At 44.6% G+C, this 20,962-nt stretch overlaps 2 non-coding genes across 2 annotated transcripts; one reads left to right on the plus strand and one right to left on the minus strand.

Moving 5' to 3' along the window:
* The first annotated feature begins 10,954 nt into the window (after positions 1–10,954).
* On the plus strand, positions 10,955–11,028 carry trnan-guu (transfer RNA asparagine (anticodon GUU)). Its single transcript has one exon. It is a non-coding gene; the product is annotated as a tRNA-Asn (tRNA).
* Positions 11,029–13,773: 2,745 nt separating this feature from the next.
* On the minus strand, positions 13,774–13,846 carry trnak-cuu (transfer RNA lysine (anticodon CUU)). Its single transcript has one exon. It is a non-coding gene; the product is annotated as a tRNA-Lys (tRNA).
* Between the last annotated feature and the right edge of the window lie 7,116 nt (positions 13,847–20,962).

Genomic DNA, 20,962 nt, shown 5'->3' on the forward strand with positions numbered 1-20,962 from the left:
TCATTAAGCTTTTTTTTTTCCCATCTTTGCTCAAGACCAAAATCAATATTTTTTTCTTCCTGCAGCACACCAAAAGATTTGCTGCCACTTGACCTCTCTGTACTGTAGCAAGCAGTGAAGCTTAAGAAGTACATGGACCATGGGCTCGCTGAAAACTGACGCCACTTTTGTTTCTGGACAATTGACCCAAGTCAAAAGGTGAGTGGAGAATGCAAGAATCTATCTTGCTATCTCTCACCTGCTCAGCGAGCATTCGACTTGAATCATGGAACGAACACAGCACGGAAGGAGGCCATTCGGCCCATCAAGACCACACCAGCTCTATGCAAGAGCAATCCAGCTGGTCCCACTCCCCCTCCCATCGTTTTTCCTGATTTCATCTTTGGTGCTTTTGCCAATCACCTTAAATCTATGTCCTCTGGTCCTTCACCCTTCTGCAAATGGGAACGATTTCTCTCTATATACTCTTTCTAAACCCTTCATGGTTTTGAAAATCTCGATCAAATCTCCAGCTTCTCCAGTCTATCCACGTAACTAAAGTCCGTCATCCCTGGAATCATTCTAGTAAATCTCTTCTGCACCCTCTTTAATGCCTTCATATCTTTCCTAAAGTGCGGCGCCCAGAAGTGGACATAATACTCCAGTTGTGGCTGAACCAGTGTTTTCTAAAGGTTCATCATGACTTCCATACTTTAGTACTCTCTGCATCTATTTATGAAGCCCAGGATCCCGTATGCTTTTTTAACCGCTTTCTCAACCTTCCACGCCACTTTCAATGATATGTGCACATATACCCCCAGATCTCTCTGTTCCTGTATCACTGTTAGAATTGTGCCCTCTAGTTTATGTTGCCTCTTCTCGTTCTTCCTACCGAAATGCATCAATTCGCATTTTTCTTCGTTAAGTGTCATTTGCCATGTGTCCGCCCATGCAACCAGTCTGCATATATTCTCTTGAAGTCTATCACTATCCTCCTCACTGTTCATTACCCTTACAAGTTTGGTGTCATCTGCAAATTTGGAAATTGTGCCCTGTACACCCAAATTCAAGTCATTAATATATATCAAGGAAAGAAGTGGTAACAGCACCGACCCCTGGGGAAAACCACTGTCCACCTCCCTCCAGTCCGAAAAACAACCGTTCACCACAACTCTGTTTCTTGTCCCTTAGCCGATTCTGTATCCATGTTGCTACTGCCCCCTTTATTCAATGCTCTTCACACTAGTTGTTTCGCACTCGCCTCCAAGCAGCTCCACGATCAGCAGAGAAATCTTGCCTTGGGTTGGCCCCCTCCCTGACGACAATCAATACTTTGCTCCAATCGGTGGTATCGAGCATAAGCAAGTGAGCAACAGCAGAACGGGAAGCCACAGTAATCATGAATGATGCTGAGAAGAGCCCGAGCCTGCGGAAGGTAGATGAGATCTCAGGAAAGGAACAGCGGCCCCGAGTTGAGGGAGCAGCGAGAGCCCTGTCTGTCTGACTGATCGAAGACTGTTTTGCCTGAAAGCGGTTTGAAGTGTTGTTGCTCAAAGGCACTCCCTGCTGGTGAGCAGAGGCAAATGCTCAAACAAAACAGCCGTGTTCTGACAGACACAGAAAGCTTTCGGGTTTGACAAAGGAAAAGTGGTCTCCTGTGCCTCAGCGCCAACATGTTAAGCTATAGGCTGCATGTAAAGTTAAGAGAATGGCTTTAACTACTTACTCCAAAAGCACGTTTATTACTTCGAACCAGCAAACTTTGATCTGTTAATTGTACTATAGTCCTCCGCTCGACAAGCTGAGCGATCGAAAGGAAGCAGCTTATGTCTCTCTCTTTGGTGATTGTTCACCGTGCACCTTTTGACACTTCCAGACTCGTGGAATCGCGTGGGCATGACCGAGACTGACTCGGTAACTGCTCATTCTCCAGCGCTGTGGGAGTGAGTGACTGCATGCTTTTTGAAAACTGGGCCAGTGGAGCAATGGATAACGTGTGGAGGGTCGATACCCGTTTGATTCGAAAGTTTCTGCGAATTTTTTTTATTACAAAACATATATTACTGCATAAATTTTAAGAATACACAGAGTTAAAACTAAATTTCACAATTTCGAAGCAATACAGTACAATACAGACCGTATCTCACGGTATGAACCGTCCAGTTAAAGGGGCCTCATGCTGTGATCTCACGGTGTGAACCGTCCACTTCAGGGGGCCTCATCCTGTGATCTCATGCTGTGAACCGTCCAGTTAAAGGGGCCTCACCTTGTGATCTCACGGTGTGATCCATCCAGTTAAAGGGACCTCAAAGATTATCTTTCGTTCCAGAGTCCGCTCCGTGGAGCAGGACGAGAAGTGCTCGCGCTTCTTCTTCCAGAAGCTGCTCAGGGAGACCTCTGTGCTCAGCAGACTGAAGGAGGAAGAGGGCTCGGTGACGTCTTCACAGACCAACATACTGAGTCCACCCCACCTTGTAATTTGCTAATTTACCTCATGCTTTAATATTGCATTTTTTTGATAAAGATTAGAAAGCTATTTGATAAACTTGAGTAATGAAGAAGGAGAGTCAGAAAGCGATAGAGAAACAACAACAGAGCAATAAACAGGTGGAGTGAGAAACAGATATAGAGACATAGGGAGATAAAGGTAAACAGATAGATAGCTATATAGATAGATAGATGGATAGATAGAGATCGATAGATAGGTAAGTCTACATATAGATAGATGGCTAGAGAGATGTATAGATAGAGAGAGTTGGATAGAGAGATATATAGATAGATGGATGGATAGATAGATGGATAGAGAGATATATAGATAGAAAGATAAATAGATAGGTAGATGGATAGAGAGACAGATGGATAATTAGATAGATGGATAGAGAGATAGAGAGATAGATAGATAGTGAGATAGATGAATAGATAGATAGATAGATAGATAGAGAGATAGATAGATAGGTAGATAGTTAAACAGATGGATGGATAGATAGATGGATAAAGAGATATATAGATAGAAAGATAGATAGATAGGCAGATGGATAGAGAGATAGATGGATAGAGAGATATATAGATAGAGAGATAGATGAATGGAGAGGTAGATGGATAGAAAGATAGATAGATAGAAAAAATACATTTAAAGCAGTGGAGATACAATGATACATTCGAATCGGTCGAAGGAGATTGATATTGATTTTTAATAAGGTGAAAATAACAATGGATATAGTTGAAAGAGATAAAGAAACATAAAATTCGGAGAAAGAGAGCACGATAGACAGATTTATAATTAGAGACAGAGTGAGAGATTGGCAGAAGCAGCGATGGAGAAATGGAGTAAGTAGGAACATTGGAGGGGGGGCGGGGAGTGGGTGCAGGAATAGTCCGTCTTTTTGTGATAGTTTAATTGAAATGTATTGTGTCAATTGAAGATCAATTAGCAATGGACAGCTACAGATTGCCCGGTACAAACTCAAATACCCCTCGCCCCAATAAAGCTATGCTGGTAAAGAAACAACTCCATCCAAACCCAAACTGAACTGCAACAAATCAGCAAAGGTTACTTGAAAGGCATCTAGTGATGAGCTTCAGACGAAATGTGCTGGGGATGTTGCACTGAATTATGCCGACAATGGAAGGCCCTGCGGTGATATTACGCACCACGTGTTTCTCTGCTCTAATGTTGAGAAAAGACTCGAAATTAATTGAATACAATTGCAGCTCCTGAACGGGACTTTCTCCTGCAGCTTAATATCCTCTTAACAGATCCGCCGCCTGTCAAGGTCAACCTGCTTGTCCTGGTCGGACTTTGACATTTCAGTTAATGGTTAGTTTTGGGGTACTGTATTTGTTTCAGTTGAACTATTAGTTTGAGGTGCTGTATTGTTTGAGGAACACTATTAGTTTGAAGTGAGGTATTTGTTTGAGGAACACTATTGGTTTGAGGTGCTGGATTTGTTTGAGGAACACTATTAATTTGAGGTGCTGGATTAGTTTGAGGAACACTATTAGTTTGAGGTGCTGTATTTGTTTGAGGAACACTATTAATTTGAGGTGCTGGATTAGTTTGAGGAACTCTATTAGTTTGAGGTGCTGTATTTGTTTGAGGAACACTATTAGTTTGAGGTGCTGTATTTGTTTGAGTAACACTATTAGTTTGAGGTGCTGTATTTGTTTGAGGAACACGATTAGTTTGAGCTGCTGTATTTGTTTGAGGAACACGATTAGTTTGAGGTGCTGTATTTGTTTGAGGAACACTATTAGTTTGAGGTGCTGTATTTGTTTGAGGAACACTATTAGTTTGAGGTGCTGTATTTGTTTTAGGAACACTATTAGTTTGAGGTACTCTATTTGTTTTAGGAACAATATTAGTTTGAGGTGCTGTATTTGTTTGAGGAACACTATTATTTCGAGGTGCTGGATTAGTTTGAGGAACACGATCAGTTTGAGGTGCTGTATTTGTTTTAGGAACACTATTAGTTTGAGGTGCTGTATTTGTTTGAAGAACACTATTGGTTTGAGGTGCTGGATTAGTTTGAGGAACACTATTAGTTTGAGGTGCAGGATTAGTTTGAGGAACACTATTAGTTTGAGGTGCTGTATTTGTTTGAGGAACACTATTAGTTTGAGGTGCTGGATTAGTTTGAGGAACACTATTAGTTTGAGGTGCTGTATTTGTTTGAGGTACACTATTAGTTTGAGGTGCTGGATTAGTTTGAGGAACACTATTAGTTTGAGGTGCTGTATTTGTTTGAAGAACACTATTAGTTTGAGGTGCTGGATTAGTTTGAGGAACACTATTAGTTTGAGGTGCTGTATTTGTTTGAGGTACATTATTAGTTTGAGGTGCTGTATTTGTTTGAGGAACACTATTAGTTTGAGGTGCTGTATTTGTTTGAGGAGCACTTTTAATTTGAGGTGCTGTATTAGTTTGAGGAACACGATTAGTTTGAGGTGCTGTATTTGTTTGAGGCACACTATTAGTTTAAGGTGCTGTATTAGTTTGAGGAACACTATTAGTTTGAGGTGCTGTATTTGTTTGAGGTACATTATTAGTTTGAGGTCCTGTATTTGTTTTAGGAACACTATTAGTTTGAGGTGCTGTATTTGTTTGAGGTACAGTATTATTACGAGGTACTGTATTAGTTTGAGGTGCTGTATTTGTTTGAGGAACACTATTAGTTTGAGGTGTTGTATTTGTTTGAGGTACACTATTAGTTTGAGGTGCTGTATTTGTTTGAGGAACACTATTAGTTTGAGGTGCTGTATTTGTTTTAGGAACACTATTAGTTTGAGGTGCTGTATTTGTTTGAGGTACTGTATTAATTCGAGATACGGTATTAGCTTGAGGTACTGTATTCGTTTGAGGTACTGTATTTGTTTGAGGCACTGTATTAATTCGAGGTACAGTGTTAGTTTGAGGTGCTGCGTTAGTTTGAAGTGCTGTGTTAGTTTAAGATGCTGTACTAATTTGAGGTAATATATTAGTTCGAGGTACTGTATTAGCTTGAGGTGCTGTATCAATTTGATGTGCTGTATCAGTTTGAGGTGCTGTATTAGTGTGAGGTGCTGTATTAGTTTGATGTGCTGTATTAGTTTGAGGTGCTCTATTAGTGTGAGGTGCTGTATTAGTTTGAGGTGTTGTATTAGTTTGAGGTGTTGTAGTAGTTTGTGGTGTTATATAATTTTCAGAATCTGTGTCAGTTTGAGGTGCTGTGTTAGATTAAGGTTTTGCATTCGATTGAGGTACTGTATTAGTTTGAGGTACTGTATTAGTTTGAGGTACTGTATTAGTTTGAGGTACTTTATTAGTTTGAGATACTGTATTAGTTTGAGATGCTGTATTAGTTTGAGGTATTCGATTAGTTTCAGGCTCTGTATCGGTTTGAGGTATTTATTAGTTTGAGATGATGTATAAGTTTGAGGTACTATATTAGTTTCAGGTTCTTTATCGTTTGAGGTACTTTATTAGTTTGAGCTACTGAATTAGATTAAGATGCTGTATTAGTTTGAGGTATTATATTAGTTTCAGGTTCTGTATCGGTTTGTATTAGTTTAAGGTGTTGTATTTGTTTGAGGTACTGTATCAGTATGAGACGATGTATTAGCTTGAGGTATTATATTAGTTTCAGGTTCTCGATACGTTTGAGGTACTGTATTAGTTTGAGGTACTATTTTAGTTTGAGAAACTCGATCAGTTTGAGGTGTTATATTAGTTTGGGGTATCTGGATTGTAAGGAAAGAGTTAGTCTTTATATTGAAGTAATATTAACCTTTAGCTTTTGCCTCTTAAGTAAGGAAGTATAAATCTCTGTTGGGAGAATGAAATTACAATCATAAGACAGATTTGCTTCATTTTATATGCATGCATATGTTTAACATAGAGACTAGTAGATTCTGAAGTCCAGAAACTCTTGGATTGCAGCTGATATCATAATACTCGTAAGTTAATTGTCCTTTTGATATAAACAATTCTCTGACAATCATAACAAGGCCTTTAAATCATTCAGAGTTGGTGAGTATGTGTATCAGATAGCATTGTGTGCTATTCGTCTTACCAGCTTCACAGGGAAGCAGGAGAGGTGTGACATCTGTATGATTGCTACGTATCATTCCATACTGACGCAGCGGGAAAGGGCTGTACTGGTGAGAGATAAACACCATTCTGCTTTTTGGTCAATGGGCAAGGCCATATGTTTTAACCAACAAGTTCAAAAGTTATAGTTATAATTAATGCCTAAAGCAGAACACCTGGCTGTGCGGAAGGAGACTGTTTGCACCACAAGGCGACATCGAGTGGATGAGTGTAGTTAGGTGATGAGGGAAGTGATACTCTGATAACACAGAAAATGCTGGAAACCCTCAGCGGGTCAGGCAGCATCTGTGGAGAGAGAAACAGAGTTAATGTTTCAGGTCAATGACCTTTCATCAGAACCAAGTTGGGCAGTTGTGTTAGGTAATAGTATGAAACATAGGAACTGTTTCACTCATGTGAGGTGATTTGGGTACTTTTCTGTCTTTGGACGTTCAAGATCAAAAGTAAAATAAGGGCTCGTCCGGGATCTCTCACATATTTGGACAAACAACCCCGAAGCGAGAATCATAACCCTGGACCAACATACCCATTGGCAAAAGCCAATGCACTCAAAAGCCAGCCATCGTAAAACCCCTTTTGGTGGCTATCCTTGATAAGCAATTATGAGGACAGGTTGCATAGACTGGACTTGCATTCCCTTGAGTATAGAATATTAAGGGGTGATCTAATTGAGGTGTTTAAGATGATTAAAGGATTTGACAGGGCAGATAGAGACTATTTTCTCTGGTGGGGAAAGTCCAGAACAAGGGGGCGTAACCTTAAAATTAGAGCTCAGCTGTTCAGGAGTGAGGTCAGGAAACATTTCTTCACACAAAGGGGAGTGGAAATCTGGAACACTCACCCCCAAAAAGCTGTTGAGGCCGGGGGTCAATTGAACATTGCAAAACTGAGATTGATTGATTTTGGGGCTAATTCGGGAGTTTAATGACTTTGACATTTTTCCCTGTGACTTGTATAGTTTCGATCGATGAAATATTCGTGAAAAGAGTCAGTGCAAAGAGACTCAGCAGTTCATGTTTCCCCGAGACACTTCCTTCAGACCTGAGACCGAAAAGTTTGTCCTTTCCGTAGTGCAGCGCTTATCATGTTCGCCAGTTACATGCAGAAAGTCCCCGATTTGACCTCGGAGGGAAACATTTTGTTGGGACTTGCTCCCCATAAACCTCCAGGGTCGAGTTTGTTGATGCGTGAAAGGGGCGACAAACCTTTTTAAATTTAACAGCGGCTGCACCGGATTCCTTGTATAATAAGCACTAAACATTTTTAAGCAGACTCCTAAAATACAGTATGTAAAATGGGAAGGGATAAAAGTTCATGACATGCAAAGCTCAAAGATTTATTGACGTTTTAATTGTCACTTGGCAAACAAGTTAACATTTCCTTCAGTGTGCAACAGAACGTATTAATGGCGATTAAAGAAAACATTAAGTGTCTCACAGACTTGAATTATTTTTGTGCAATGAACTATTCCCAACCACAAGGGAACACTGCATCAAATATATATATTTAAGGATATAATAAGTTTTCATACATATATAATCTATGCCATCAGTAGACCTCGTGGTGAAACGGTAGCGCGTCTGATTCCAGATTCTGAAGACTGCGTATTTAAATCATGTCGAAATCACTATTTATCTTACCATTCATATCAACCTGGATAATTTCGGAATCACTGCTTTTTAATAATAAACGGAACTTTGGTCACTCGTTCATTGTTCATTGCTCCCTGTCATTGATAATTGAAATGAAATGTTAATCTGGCAAAACCGGAGAACAAAATATTAAACAAGCGAAACAAATACTGAGCAAAATTATTTGCAATGTTTTGGGGAAGTGCAGCTGAAAAGCAGAAGATCTGAATGGAATGATCAATGATTGAGCGGAATACATTGCTCGATTTGTTACTCGATTGCCTTCGACACCATGGAATTCAGGAGAACCTGTTTCATGGTTTGCACTGAACCCTTGGAGCGGAGCCAACAGCCGGCTCGCTGCAACAACAGACAAGGAAGTAACAGTTTCCTCAGGCTTGGCTAGCTCAGTCGGGGGAGGCATTCCCCTCGGGATCGTGGGTGCGAGTTGCAACTTTTACGCTGCCCTCATGAGCGGACCCCAGCGCTCCATTTTCGCTGAAATGGAGAATTTCTCCGCCACCTTTTTCTTGATATCACAATTGCTGGCGGTGCGAGTGAAAACGGCCCTCCGCTTCACTGTGCGTGCAAAAGACAAGTCTGGAGGTGCCGCGTGGCGTCCAATGAATGTCAAAACTTTAAAAGAAGAGTTAGCGATTCAGGTACACAAACCTCGCTGGTGGACAAGAGATTTTTTTTTTTGTCAGAGGTTCCAGCCTTGCCTTCATCTCTTGCCTTTTGCGAGGCACTTGTTCCGGTTTAAATTTACAAACAGGATGAGTTGGTGATCGGGGGGACTGCAGGAGACTCAGCGGCCCCGGGTGAGACACAGAAAAATCCGCCCAAGCCCTGTCCCAATGTACGTATGTGGAAGTAAAGACGGGAGGGAACGGTGTGACGCTCCAGTCAAACCGCCTGTCGGGGAACGCCTTGATTTTAAAATTCTCATCCTTGCTTTCAAATCCCACCAGAACCTCGCTACCCCACCCTATCATGTGGCTACAAGAGCAGGTCAGAGGCTGGGTATTCTGCGGCGAGTGACTCACCTCCTGACTCCCCAAAGCCTTTCCACCATCTACAAGGCACAAGTCAGGAGTGTGATGGAATACTCTCCACTTGCCTGGATGAGTGCAGCTCCGAAAACACTCAAGAAGCTAGACACAATCCAGGACAAAGCAGCCCGCTTGATTGTCACCCCATCCACCACCCTAAACATTCACTCCCTTCACCACCGGCGCACTGTGGCTGCGGTGTGTACCATCCACAGGATGCACTGTAGCAACTCGCCAAAGCTCCTTCCACAGCACCTCCCAAACCCGCGACCTCTACCAACTAGAAGGACAAGGGCAGCAGGCACATGGGAACAACACCACCTGCACGTTCCCCTCAAAGTCACACACCATCCCGACTTGGAAATATATCGCCGTTCCTTCATCGTCGCTGGGTCAAAATCCTGGAACTCCCTTCCTAACAGCGCTGTGGAAGAACCTTCACCACACGGACTGCAGCGGTTCAAGAAGGCGACTCACCACCACCTTCTCAAGGGCAATTAGGGATGGGCAATAAATGCTGGCCTTGCCAGCGACGCCCACATCCCATGAACGAATAAAACAAATCTCTGTGCTCCTCCAATTCTGGCCTCTTGCGCATCCCCGAATTTAATCGCTTCACCATTTGCGGCCGTGCCTTCAGTTGCCGAGGCCGTAAGCTCTGGAATTCCCTCCATAAACCTCTCCGCCTCTCTCTCCTTGAACATATACCTTAAAAACCAACTCTTCCACTCAGCTTTTGGCCACCTGTCCCAATATCTCCTTATGTGGATTAGTGTCAAGTTTTGTTTCATAACGCTCCTGTGAAGCACCTTGTGACGTTTTATCACATTAAAGGCGCTATATAAATGCAGGTTGCATCCTCTGGTTATGGACCCTCCTGCCAATGGAAACAGCTTCTCCCCATCCATTCTATCAAAATCCACTCATAATTTTGAACACCTCAATTAAATCTCCCCTTAACCTTTTTTTGCTCTAAGGAGAAGAATCCCAGCTTCTCCAGTCTCTCCACATAACCCATCCCTGGACACGATGGAAGGCGGAGGGTTGCGACCAGGTTTGCAAATTATTGCCAGTCGGGAGCTGGACAAATCGAAAGGGACTGAAATGACAAACAGCTTTGTGAATCTGCAGATACGCTTTGGGAAACGGAATTCGAGACGAATAAAGGACTGACCAGACAGGCGGCCAAGACGCAGCCGAGTCGGCATGTTCCCCTGGAACAGGTACTCTGATGTTGGGGTTGAAATTAACATGTCGGAGCCATTTGAAGCGCTCCCAGTTACTGCAGATCAGGGATCAAAACCTGACATCAGCGTCAGGACGCTTAGAATACTTTTTCTTTATTTGTTCATGGGATGTGGGCGTCGCTGGCGAGGCCGGCATTTATTGCCCATCCCTAATTGCCCTTGAGAAGGTGGTGGTGAGCCGCCTTCTTGAACCGCTGCAGTCCGTGTGGTGAAGGTTTTCCCACAGTGCGACTGAGTAACAGACAAAGCACCGGTGGGCGCGCCGGTTGCAGGAGAGCTGGTTGTCGGTGATATCGATGCTGTGAGCGAGACCAGACCGTTTCCGTAAACAATGTCCCATCCTTTATTTCTGGAAAAGTAACACTGATAGTTGTCAATTGCATTTCTGTGGCTGCAACATGTAACTTTGGCAAGGTGACACGCTGCTTTAGTGTATCTTGCAAGAAAACAGACCAGACGGTCTCTGTGGCGCAATTGGTGAGCGCGTACGGCTGTTAACCAAAAGGTTGGTGGTTCGAGCCCACCCAGGGACGAAAGTTGCACCTTTTTCTTCCCACTTTTGGATTCATTGCCTCATTCTGATCGCCCTGAAGCCGGTGCCAAGTTTTGATTCCTGATCTGCAGCAACTGGGAGCACTTTAAATGGCTCCGATCTCTTCATCTCATTTCAAGTTTTCTAATGTGTGATTTGGCTGCAAGAAAACACTCTGTGAACAATGTCACCTGAGCATGCCTGATTCGCCATAATTTACACTGCCATCGGATATCAGGCACATGAAAAAAAAAACAGTGAAATGTTTGTGTGGGCGCGATGCTCTGGGATTCCCTGCCTGACCATCGCCACCGATCCTTCTCTGCAGCCTTCCGAAATACAGCGCAGTAAATGTATCTCTGTGAAATCAGCTCCTGGACAGCAATACGGAAATTAGTTAGGGTGAGGGGTTATGTCCCTAACACGAGGCTGGAGCTGTCAGGTTTCCGGAGTGTAGTGGTTATTACTGTTCGCCGAACACGCGAAAAGTTCCTGGTTCGAAACCGAGCGAAAATATTTTGAAACCTTGTCCCCATTAAAAATGATTAAACACTGAACGATTCACATTGCTGAACAAAGTGAACAAAGTCCATTTCCCCCCAGCCCTGTTAATGCAGTCCGCTGAGAGCAGGCGATGAATGCCAGCGTGATATTGGGGGTGAAGGTTGCTTCCAATGCTGTCTCATTACCGGTGGGATCTGGCGGAGAATTGATCAGCCCGATCTGTTCAACCAATATGTGAAACGGTGTTTGAGAAACATTCAAAAAATGTAATAACATCCAGGATCCTGTCTTCAGAGTGCGTGGCGCAAAGGTCTGCCTCCGGATTAAAAGGCTGGTGAACTTGCTTCAGCTTTCTGAAATGTACTTGTCCATCCTTCAGAGGTCATGGGAAATATGTTTTTTGCCTTTCGAAAAAATACGCGAAAGTTAGAGACATGTTTTGTTTTCAACACGGCTGGTGAAATGGCCGGAAGATCATAAATTAGGAGTCGCCGTTGAAACATTTAAAGGCGACGACCTAAAAATCACTTCGTGCAAATTTAAAATCACGGTTCCTATTTATTTCGGTCTGAAAGAAATAACGATAAACGTGTCAGTCAGTGCCCGCGGTGAGACGGTGATGAACTTGTTTGTTGCGAAGTTCACCGCTGGGCAAAAGTTGACGCCGTTTAAAGGACGCGAACCCACTGAATGTAAAGGATGAGCTCATAACCAACAGGTCCCGTCAACGTCAAACACCTCCTTTCTTGTTCAATAGAGGGAGCAGAGGCGTGTCCATCTTCAGACGCCAGCAACTTTAAGAAATGGAACAGATAAAGGCACAGATGCAAGTTCCAAATCTTTTCAATGCAAAGTTATTTCACTTTACTTAAAGTGCCGTGAGGCTGAAACGGGTCCCAGATGATTTGCGTTCACTCGTGACTTGTTTTCCAGTGTTGGTCCGTCAGGTTTGCAATTCAATTTGTATTGGATATTGAAGGTATTTCAGGATGATTGCACATCATACTATGTGTAAAGCAACCATCTTGATAACTTCAATCATCACACACTCTACATCGACGCTGCAGAGGCCCCAGCACCCCTTTCAATATTGTTTTTCTTAACTCACAGTTTTCAAAAGGGAATTGGATGAACGCTTGGATGGAAACATTTTCAGGGTTATGGGGAAACAGCAGGCGAGTGGGACTAACTGGACAGCTCTTTCAGAGAGCTGGCACTGGCACGATGGGCCGAATGGCGCTATCTTATTCTATGATTCTATTAATAGTTCAATTTCCGCCTTTCACTGAGCCTCCCTAAATGGAGCGCAGTAATCGTGTCCCTGTGAAATGAGCTCCTGAACAGTAATACGGAAATTAGCGTGGCTGAGCGGTTTGAAACTCTGGTTAGGCTCCTAACTGGAAATTCCCTCTCGAAGATTGATTAGTTTATCAATTATCTCCTCCCTTTCGATCTTAAATGTCTTTACATATCTTTTTGATCTCTTCTTCTACTGTCACGCCCACAATACCAGTCTCCCTGGTAAATACTGAAGCAAAGTGATTATTTAATATTTCTGCCATTTCGCTGTCAATGCCTGTGAGTTTGTCGTGTGTATCCCTTAGTGACCCTATTCCTATCCTAAACTTTCTTTGGCTGTTGATGTGTCTCGAATACTTTGCTTTTTATTATATTCCTTTTTTGCCTTTCTAATAGTTCTTTAGACTTCTTTCCCACTCTTTTCACATTCCCCTCTCTCCTTTATTGTCTCGTGTGGGCCTTTTTCTTCAGTTTCAATGTTGTCCTTATTTCTTTATTCATCCCTGGTGTGTCATTTCTGGCTGGTTTGTTCTTGCTTTTTAGTGGGATATATTTCTCCTGGACTTTATTGATCACCGTTTTAAATGTTTCCCACAGCTATTCTATTTCTTTGTCCAGGTCATTAATATGTCAAACATTTCACCGTTCGAAACTTCTCAAGTCACATATCCATGACAAAGACAGTTGCTTTTGTGGGAGGAGCAAATCAACTTGGCAGAAAAATCAGCTGCAGCCCAATCCACAAATAAAATATTTCCACGAAGTCGCATAAATAAGCACTGTCAGAAGGATAATTCGAACCCACGCCTCGAGAAAAGACCGTGTCCTCAACGGAGCGCTTCACACCACTCGGCCATCAAGACTACTGAATTTATTTTTGATTCTGCATCATTTCTGCACTGTTGGCCAGTGAAAACAGCATCAAAGTTTAAAAGGGTGCACACGCCCAACGTGGGGTTCGAACCCACGATCCTGAGATTAAGAATCTCATGCGCTGCCGACTGAGCTAGCCGGGCCTGAGTGCTTTCAACCGCCTTATCTGTTATTGTAGCAAGCAGGAGAAAGACTCCATTTCAAATTATTGGAATCAATTCTGAGGGACAGGATAAACTGTCACTTGGAAAGACACGGACGAATCAAGGACAGTCAGCATGGATTTGTTGAGGGGAGTTCGTGTCTGACTGACCTGATTGAATTTTTCGAGGAGGTGACAAGGAGGATCGATGAGGGTCGCGCAATTGATGTTGTCTGCATGGATTTCGCAAGGCTTTTGAAAAGTTCCCACATGGCAGATTGGTCAAAAAAGTAAAGGCCCGTGGGATCCAAGGGAATGTGGCTTGTTGGATCCAGAATTGGCTCAGTGACAGAAAGCAAAGGGTAATAGTCAACGGATGTTTTTGTGGCTGGAAGGCTGTTTCCAGTGGGGTGCCGCAGGGCTCGGTACTTGGTCCTTTGCATTTTCTGGTATACATAAACGATTTGGACTCAAAAGTAGGGGGCATGAATGAGAAATTTGCGGGTGACACAAAAATAGGCCGTGTGGTTGATAGCGAGGAGGAAAGTTGCAGACTGTGGGGGTTCAGGCAATTTTCTGATAACAAGGCACTCAATCTATCTCTGAACGAATTTTGAACGAATACGTGTGTTTGACCCGGCACAGGCAGGATGGGCCGATTGATCTCCTCTTGTGGACCAACATAATACGATGATACTAAGTGTTATCAGACGGAAAAGCAACACATTCCAAATAAGAGCAGAGAGAGGAGACCAGTCTAACACCATAATAGCACGGTGAGATATTGTATTTGAGAAGGAAGAGGAGGGATAGTTTATCATGTTGGTAGTCACGTCGGGTATCATTTGTGACTTTGATAAGGAAGATTCCATGCTGCGACAGGGGCGGAAACCGAATTGGAGAGATTCAGCCCGGGCGCGGCCCCATCGTGCGCGATGAGACGGAAGAGGGCGGGGGGAAGTGTCAGAGCTGGGGCTCACCGGTGGAAGCAGCTTAAAAGTTTAAAACGGTACTCGCCCAACGTGAGGCTCAAACCCACTACCCTGAGAGTTTTTAAAGAAAAGGGGGAGCAGCCACTGTCTGTATCTCTTGCTGTGCTCAGAACAACACATTCCTAGTGCGAGCAGAGAGAGGACACCATTCAGTTGCCCATTATGTTTAGTTACATGGCATCGGTTTCCGTAGTGTAGCGGTTATCAGGTTCGCTTTACACGCAAAAGGTCCCTGATTTGATAGCGGGTGGGAACATTATGTTGGAATTTGGTCTCTATCAACATCCAGATCGAGTTTATTCTCCGACCAAAAAGAGAGACAGTGGCTGTTCCCTGATTCTTTGGAAGCTGCATCTTTTACTTCATTAAACAGATAACTTTGAGTGAGAGAAAACTGATCCACAGTGACGCTCATTTCAAGTTTTATTCCCTTTTAATCTGGAAGGATACATTGGCTTTGGACAGAGTGGCTTTTGAAAGGAGTTGTCGGGTGGGATCGACAAACCTTTTCCGCTGGTGGGGACAAGGGAACCGAACCAACCATCGACCAAGTTCTCCCGAATTCTCCGGTTCAATGAGAAACCGACCAACAAAAGCCCTTTCATTGACCGTGGAGGTTCAGACAATTTTCTGATAACAAAGCGCTCAATCTATTTCTCTTGTCTACGTCCCGATGTTTCCGGATACTGTCTGCATCTCTGCCCTGTTTTTATCTCACTATGTGTCCACCTGCAGGGTGGTTTTTGAACGAAGACGTGTGTTTATCATCTGTTCGATACAAAGTCAGTGCGATTTGACGTGTTGTTACTCAAAGGTGCACTTGCCCTGCTGGTGAGCAGAGCCAAGTGCTCGAGCAAAACAGACGTTTTCGGGCAGACACGCAAAATTTTCCTGTTGAAGAAAGGAAAGGAGGTCTCCTGTGCCTCAGCGCCAACATGTTGAGCTTTTGGCTGTCTGTAAAGTAAAGAAAACGGCCTTGAGCTAATTTCTGCTCACTCCAAAAACACGTTCGCTAGTTCCAACCAGAATCCTAAGGATGACTTTTATCTGTTAATTGTATTGCAGTCCTCCGCTGCACCAGCTGAACGATCGAAGGGAAGCAGCAAAGATTGCTCTCTTTGGTAAATGTTCACTGTGCGCCTTTTGACACTCCAGGACTCGTGGAGTCACATGTGCATGACCGAGACTGACTCGGTTCCTGCTGATAGCGCATCGTTGTGGGAGTGTGAGCTGCTACTTTCTCTGCACACCCGAGGCGAATGCAGCAGTGGATACCGTGTCTAATGACAAATCAGAAGATTGTCTGGTCAACTCCAACCTGACTGGATTGTTTTTGCAAACTGTCCATTACTTTATGACTTTTGATAGCTTGCAAACCGACCTAATTGGTAGTGCTGCCTGGCAGTCTCCACCGTTCGTGCGCTCTTAATACAGCAGGGAGTGCATTAGTTTTATTCACCTTGAAACCCTGAGTTCAATCCACAGAAAAGATATCAGGACCCGTGAAGCTTTTTTCCATGTCTCACTTCATCTTTCCATCTTTGCGAAACACGAAAATCAAAAACTTTTGCTTACTGCAGCACATCAAAAGATTTATTACCCCTTGACCTCTCTTTATCGAAGCTTCGGATTCACGTGGGTGATGGATTTGCTGAAAACTGACACCATTTTTGTTTCGGGATAATTCCCCAAGGTAAAAAAGTGAGTGGAGAATGCGGGCATCGATCCCGCGACTTCTCGTTCTAACATTTGAGCTAATTCCCCAGTTGCGGGAGACCAATTGCCCTTCACAATAGTCGCTTTACACTCGCCTCCAAGCAGCGCCACGAATTGCCACCTCCCTGAATTTTTTCAATACTTTGCTCCAATCCGCGGTATCGAGTGTTCGCAATTGAGCAACCGCAGAACGGGAAGGCACAGTAATCGTGAATGATGCCGAGAAGAGCCCGAGCCTGCGGAACGCAGACGAGGTCATCGGAAAAGAACAGCAGCCCGAGCTTGAGGAAACAGCGAGAGCTCTGTCTGTCGGTCTGACTGACTGATGGAAGGCTGATTTGCCTGAAAGTGAGTGCGGTTTGACGTGTTGTTATTCAAAGACACTCCCTGCTGCTGAGCAGAGGCAAGTGCTCGAGCAAAACAGCCGTTTTCGGGCAGACTCAAAAAGCTTTCAGGTTTAAGAAAGGAAAGGAGGTCTCCTGTGCCTCAGCGCCAACATGTTAAGCTGTGGGCTGTCTGTAAAGTAAAGAAAACGGCCTTGAGCTAATTTCTGCTTCCTCCAAAAGCACGTTCGCTCGTTCCAACCAGAAACCTAAGGATGACTTTTATCTGTTAATTGTATTCCAGTCCTCCGCTGTACCAGCTGAACGATCGAAGGGAAGCAGCCAAGATTGCTCTCTTTGGTCAATATTCACTGTGCGCTTTTTGACACTCCCGGACTCGTGGAGTCACGTGTGCATGACCGAGACTGACTCATTTCCTGCTCAGACCGCAGCGCTGTGGCAGTGTGAGCTGCTACTTTCTCTGCACACCCGAGACCAGTGGAGCAGTGGATATCGTGTCTAATGACAAATCAGAAGATTGTCTGGACAACTCCTACCTGACTGGATTGTTTTTGCCAACTGTCCATTACTTTATGACTTTAGTTAGCTTGCAAACTAACCTAATCGGCAGTGCTGCCTGGCCGTCTCCACCGTTCATGCGCTTTTCACAGAGCAGGGAGTGCATTAGTTTCATTAACTTTGTAAATCCTGAGTTCAATCCACAGAAAAGATATCAGGACCTGTGAACCCTTTTTCCATGCCTCACTTCATCTTTCCATCTTTGCTAAAAACCAAAATCAAAAACTTTTGCTCAATGCAGCACACCAAAAGCTTTGCTGCTCCTTGACCTCCATTCATCGAAGCTGAGGATTGACGTGGGTTCTGGATTTGCTGAAAACTGACACCATTTTCGTTTCGGGACAATTCCCCAAGGTAAAAAAATGAGTGGAGAATGCGGGCATCGGTCCCGATACTTCTCACATGCTAAGTGAGCGCTCTACCATTTGAGCTAATTCCCCTGCTTGACGCGTCCAATTGCCCTTCGCAATAGTCGCTTCACACTCGCCTGCAAGCAGCGCCACGAATTGCCACCTCCCTGAATTTTTTCAATCCTTTGCTCCAATCCGCGGTATCGAGTATTCGCAAGTGAGCAACAGCAGAACGGGAAGGCACAGTAATCGTGAATGATGCTGAGAAGAGCCCGAGCCTGCGGAACGCAGACGAGGTCATCGGAAAAGAACAGCAGCCCGAGCTTGAGGAAACAGCGAGAGCTCTGTCTGTCTGTCGGTCTGACTGACTGATGGAAGGCTGATTTGCCTGAAAGTGAGTGCGGTTTGGCGTGTTGTTACTCAAAGATACGCCCTGCTGGTGAGCAGAAGCAAGTGCTCGAGCAAAACGGCCGTTTTCGGGGAGGCACAAAAAGCTTTCAGGTTTCAGAAAGGAAAGGAGGTCTCCTGTGCCTCAGCGCCAACATGTTAAGCTTTTGGCTGTCTGTAAAGTAAAGAAAACGTCCTTGAGCTAATTTCTGCTCACTCCAAAAGCACGTTCGCTCGTTCCAACCAGAAACCTAAGGATGACTTTTCTCTGTTAATTGTATTGCAGTCCTCCGCTGTACCAGCTGAACGATCGAAGGGAAGCAGCAAAGATTGCTCTCTTTGGTCAATATTCACTGTGCGCCTTTTGACACTCCCGGACTCGTGGAGTCACATGTGCATGACCGAGACTGACTCGGTTCCTGCTCATGCCGCAGCGCTGTGGGAATGTGAGCTGTTACTTTCTCTGCACACCCGAGACCAGTGGAGCAGTGGATATTGTGTCTAATGACAAATCAGAAGATTGTCTGATCTACTCCTACCTGACTGGATAGTTTTTGCAAACTGCCCATTACTTTATGACTTTAGAAAGCTTTCAAACTGACCTAATTGGCAGTGCTGCATGGCAGTCTCCACCGTTCGTGCGCTTTTCACACAGCAGAGAGTGCATTAGTTTTATTAACTTTGTAAATCCTGAGTTCAATCCACAGAAAAGATATCAGGACCTGTGAAGCTTTTTTTCCATATCTCACTTCATCTTTCCATCTTTGCTGAACACCAAAATTAAACACTTTTGCTTACTGCAGCACACCAAAAGATTTACTGCCCCTTGACCTCTCTTTGTCGAAGCTTCGGATTCACGTGGGTTCTGGATTTGCTGAAAACTGACACCATTTTTGTTTCGGGACATTTCCCCAAGGTAAAAATGTGAGTGGAGAATGCGGGCATCGATTCCGCTATTTCTTGCATGCTAAGCAAGCGATCTACCATTTGAGCTAATTCCCCAGTTGCGGTGGTAAAATTGCCCTTCACAATGGTCGCTTCACACTCGCCTCCAGGCAGCGCCACGAATTGCCCCCTCCCTGAATATATTCAATACTTTGCTCCAATCCGCGGTATCGAGTTTTTGCAAGTGAGTAGCAGCAGAACGGGAAGGCACAGTAATCGAGAATGATGCCGAGAAGAGCCCTGAGCCTGCGGAAGGCAGATGTGGTCACCGGAAAGCATCTGCACCCCAACCCCCGCCACGAGCTTGGAGGAACAGTGAGAGCCCTGTCTGTCTGTCTGACTGACTGACTGAGAGAAGTCTTTTTTGCCTGAAAGTGAGTGCGGTTTGACGTGATGCTACTCAAAGGCACTCCCTGCTGGTGAGCAGAGGCAAATGCTGGAGCAAAACTGTCGTGTTCGGGCAGATGCAGAAAGCTTTCAGGTTTGAGAAAGGAAAAGAGCTCTCCTGTGCCTCAGCACCAACATGTTAAGCTGTCGGCTGCCTGTAAATTTAAGAAAGCGGCCTTGAGCTAATTGCTGCTTACTCCAAAAGCACACGGTCTTCTTCAAGCCAGAATTAAACCAGCAACCTAAGGATGATTTTGCATTGTTTTCGACCACAGTCCTCTGCACTACCAGCTGAACGATCGAAGGGAAGCAGCAAAGATTGCTCTCTTTGGGGATTGTTCACTGTGAGCCTTTTGACACTCCCGGACTCGTGGAGTCACGTGGGCATGACCGAGACTGACTCGGTACCTGCTCATACCACAGGTATGTGGGAGTGTGAGCTGCTCCTTACTCTCCACTACCTGGGCCAGTGCAGCAATGGGTAACGTGTCTAACTACAGGTCAGAAGGTTATAGGTTTGATTTCTAACTGGCTCGACGGTTTCTGCACACTTTTTTTTCACAAAATATACCTTATTTCATAAAATGTAAGAATCCACAGATTTCAAATTAAATATCACAATTTCAAAGCAATAAGATTCAAACTAATACAAAACAGATCGTACCCAATATGATCCCAATATTACAATTCAACCGCAGTACATATTTCACAATACATGGTGACCAATACAAGGTGGGATGGCCTTACACGTTTCCCTTTCCCCATAGAGCCTTTGTGTAGGCGGCACCTCGCGTCCCGCAGCACGTACTCCTGGACCTTGGAGTGTGCAGGTCAGCAACACTCGGTCGTGGACAACTCCTTTAGATGGAAGGTCAGCAGGTTTCAGGCGGACCAAAGGGCCTCCTTCACCGAGTTGATGGTCTTCCATCAGCAGTTGATATCTATCTTGGTGTGTGTCCCGGGGAAGAGCTCGTGGAGCACAGCGTCCTGTGTCACCGAGGTGTGGGAATGAACCGGGACAGATACCAACGCATCTCTCTCCACACTTCCCGCTTGAAGGGACAATCCATCAGGAGGTGGATGATGGTCTCGCCATGCTGCAGCGTCGAGGGCAGCTCAGAGTGGTGTGAGATTCCGGGCATGTTGGAAGGACTGCACTGGAAGGCCTTTCTCACCACCATCCAGGCCACATCCCGGTGCCTGTTGGTCAGTTCCGGCGATGAGACGTTCTGCCAAATGTCATCGGCCGTCCCGTCGATGAACTGCCCGATCGGATCCAGCCTGTCCTTTCCTTGTAGGACACACAGAACCTTCCCTGCCGACCACTGTCTGGGGGCTTTGTGGTCAAAGGGTTTCCTCATCATGAACTTCTCCACCTGGGACAGGTGGTGGGCGATGGTCCAGCTGGACGGGACGTCCTGCATCTGCTCGGCCAGTG

Source organism: Heptranchias perlo, unplaced genomic scaffold, assembly GCF_035084215.1.
Source record: "Heptranchias perlo isolate sHepPer1 unplaced genomic scaffold, sHepPer1.hap1 HAP1_SCAFFOLD_63, whole genome shotgun sequence".
In the NCBI taxonomy this organism is placed as follows: Eukaryota; Metazoa; Chordata; class Chondrichthyes; order Hexanchiformes; family Hexanchidae; genus Heptranchias; species Heptranchias perlo.